This window comes from Lygodium microphyllum, chromosome 1 (genome assembly GCF_053477565.2).
Source record: "Lygodium microphyllum isolate KBCC chromosome 1, Lygodium_microphyllum_v1.1.10, whole genome shotgun sequence".
NCBI classification, from domain to species: domain Eukaryota; kingdom Viridiplantae; phylum Streptophyta; class Polypodiopsida; order Schizaeales; family Lygodiaceae; genus Lygodium; species Lygodium microphyllum.
Genome location: NC_141135.1, coordinates 91893985 through 91897705, shown reverse-complemented (window position 1 = coordinate 91897705; position 3721 = coordinate 91893985). Strand labels below are relative to the sequence as shown.

Genomic DNA, 3721 nt, shown 5'->3' with positions numbered 1-3721 from the left:
GGGGTAATTGAAGCTACCTCTCCCTTCAGGGCTTCAACCTGAAGCATTAAATATCTTTCCATCCTTTAGTTCCTTGAGCAAACAATGCAAACAGTGCTCCTAAAGTGTTACAAGCACAATCAATTCTAGTGGTCGTCTATTTTGCCAACTGCTAGGAGTGAATCCTTCTCTCCGAATGCATCCAGCATTCGATCCGGGATCAATTGCGACTTGGAAAGATCCCCAAGGGTTTGTTTGTTCACCCTTTTGTCTTTGGGTTAGGGCCATACCATGTTAACCCAACTTAACCAATATCTTAGGTTTCGCACCCACCTGGTAGGCCACGATTGATGCAAATCTCCACTACACCTTACCTTTGTTTTATAGCTCTTTATGTGAAGACTACAGGTATCCTTATGCCTCTAGGATAGATTTGCTTTTGCAACCTACATACAAGGAGCCTTGGAGTGTGACATGTGGTGTCAAAAATGCGAACGTACGGAGACTTGGAGACCGGCATGTGCCTCCCGCCCCCAGCTTTGCTTCATATTGGTAAAAGATAAAAGACGCTTGTGCCGTGCAACTCATATACAACTCACTCATTGGTCAACAACTACACATGGTTGTGCCATGATGCATGCGGGTGCCTATATATTAATGGATTTATGCATGTGCCTATCTCTTGATGTTGAGAAAAGGAGGCTGGTTAGAGGGGTGCTCCACTGCTGAATGCATGAGTTATATTCTACTAAGTTAAAATGAAATGTTAAAATATTTACATTCATTTCGAGTTTTCACTTAAGCTTTTATACTTGGAAGTATATAATACTCTCGAATGTACGTAAGACTCATGCTCCCGAGAGTAACTGTCTCGAGTATGTTCCACGACAACCATTGCGGTATAAAAATTTAACAATCGGAATTGTAGCACCGAAAAGGATAGATAAATTACACTGCTTATTGGAAACATGTTAGATACGGCCCAGGCAGCAGTCATCTCGAGGCCGAGGCCCAACCGAGCAGTAAACAAGGCGTAGAATGGTGGTTTGAATCGATCCCTCGACAGGTTGATAGGGCAAAAACATCATTGTATTTCGGGCTCCGGGACAGAAAGCGCGAGCGAGAGAGAGTGGAGAAGGGGAGAAGGTCAGGGTCTGCTGGGCACTGGAGGGGGTTGTGATAGGGCCTGGACTAAGTCGGCCCAATTACGAGAGGAGGTGCCAGGTATCTTCAAGTCTACAGCCTGTTGCGCTGACTTTTTCCAGGTGGCAGCCGAGGCCTTGAGGTGGCCGGACTGGGCCATGAGCGCCCTGACCTTGGCCTCCACCTGCTCTCTGCGAATCAGCCCGTCTGCGCCCGCCCCGAAGTCCAGGCCCACCCCCCAGGCGTCCACGCAGCACCGTTTGTTCCGCATCTGATCTGCCAAGTAGGGCCAGCCCAGCATGGGCATACCCGCGGAGAGGCTCTGCAGGGTGGAGTTCCAGCCGCAGTGCGTGAGGAAGCCGCCCACGGCTCGGTGTGTGAGGACCTGCATCTGCGGGTCCCACGGCACGAAGCACGCCTGCCCCTTCATCCTTTCGAGATAGCCCTCCGGGAAGATGGCACCGTCGCCGTGCATCAGGTCGCCCGGATGACCCACAGCAGAGGCCGCCCGCTCGCCTCTAGCCCCAACGCCAGCTCGGCGAACTGCTGAGCCGTGAGGACCGCGATGCTGCCGAAGGACACATACAGCACCGACTCGTCCTCCTGCGCATCCAGCCACCCCACGCACGCCTCTTCCTCCGGCCACAGCGCCGCCGTCGGGTAGGCCCGATCCACGTGGCCCTCGTAGAAGGACGCCGGTAGCACTGGGCCCACTGTCCACGTGTCATCGCGCTCCTTGGCCCGCAGCGCCGCCATGGAGGCTGCCTCAAGGGCATCGAATGTGTTGATGGCCACCCACGTGGCCTCGTGGATGCGGCGGCACGGCTGCAGGAACACGTCCAACATGAAGTCCTCGTCGTCGAACGGTTGCAGGAACGTGTTGAGCTCGCGCAGCCGCAGCGCTGGCACGCCTGGGATCCAGTCGATTAGCCGCGAGTTCGAATTTCGATACGCTTCTGCAAACATATTTGCATACCATCAGAACACTAATGCAGTGTAGATGAACACTGATTCTGCAGCCATTTCCATCGGTACAAGCGGTAGTGTATATCCATATACATCGCTCATAGAATAGGCACATGGCCTACTGAGGTGATGAGTTGCCATGGTTTCCTAAACTTATCATGGTGAATCAAAAAGCTCAATAGGCGCACATGATCAACCTGCAAAGGAATGCAATTGCTGGAGAGTAGATGACTTGGAAATTGATTTAGTAAAAAGCAACTAATCAAATCGTATCGCGTGTCCAGTCATTGCTAGCTACCATAGTAAGTGGGGTTAACAGACTGCTAACCGAGGAGAATTCAATTAACTGGGATACTACAAAATATTCCATGACACATCAGTTAGGTTAATGGATACTACGTTACATAGTATCGCAAGCCATCAATTGCGGACATATTGTAAAGCCTCTGCATCAGTCTATTTTACATACCATATTATCTGTACAATGGAGTACATATGAAGCGGCACATGACATCGTCAGTTAGCATTCATTTTGTGGACATTCTATACTCATCCGTATGACACATCATATTGCGAACAAATTACACACTGTGCATCAGAATAAAATCTAATTTCTACCTTCAGCAGGCCTGCAGCCAGCCATCATCGACGCCAGAGTCCCCGCCGAGGCAGTCCAAAACGCCATCCTCCTGAGCTGGAGCTTGTTCGCCACATCCTGTGTGAAATACAGATACAGGTCGGATATCATTAGAGTAAGTGGAACCGCATCTGCATCACTGTGATCCGTTTTGTCCTGATCCACGCGCAGAAGCCCCTCTACCAGCTGCTCCAATGCAGGCCGGAGGCTGAAGAAGGACTTGCAGACCTCCACCAACGTGTCCTGCCCGCTCGTGCTCCCGCTCTCTCTATCGTCCCTTATCTCTGAGAAGCGTGTGTCGAGGCCTTGCGCTTGCAGCCGAGCCTGCATGGGCTTGAGTATGGAGTGGTTGTGCTGCGTGTTCACGAAGGTAATCGTGAACCCCTCCTAAGCTAGCTTGACCGAGAGGTGCATCATGGGGCCGATGTGGCCCTGCGCAGGGAAGGGTATCACCATGGCATGAGGCCGTGCAGGTGACTTATTACATTGAGCCTTGCAGATGAGATCGGCCTCGGCGCCCATATCGGACTTTAACAGACCGATGATGCCTTCTGCAGAATATGGTGTAGAAGCTGCAGCACCGTGCTACCGATATGAGATGATCAAAGGAAGAGTATGGTTGCCACTGAAGGTATAAACCGATGAAATAATAAATTAAAATTGTTCATTTTTGAAGGGCTAGACCATATCTTCTCCTCCACGTCTCTCTATGATCTTGCCCTTTCAGTTGAAGGTCACTTTTTAAAATATGGTCTTCCAATGATGTGTGCAATAAATATTACCTTTTAAGATTTAAACTTTGTGCAAGGAAGCTTTTTAATCAAAATCACTTAATAACAATAAAATGTTAATTTGTGTGTAAGATAACTTTTTCATTCAATTTATACTATACATATTTGATTTAATCAACATTATTAAGAATCATTAATATAACCTTTACTACCTAGCTTGGATGAATTTCAAGTTATCCCGAGTAGAGTAGATCGCATCCCTATC

General features: G+C 49.2%; 1 pseudogene; it reads right to left on the bottom strand.

Annotated features, from left to right (window-relative positions):
• Positions 1-1126: 1126 nt before the first annotated feature.
• Positions 1127-3315, bottom strand: LOC148041404 (7-deoxyloganetin glucosyltransferase-like; annotated as a pseudogene).
• Between the last annotated feature and the right edge of the window lie 406 nt (positions 3316-3721).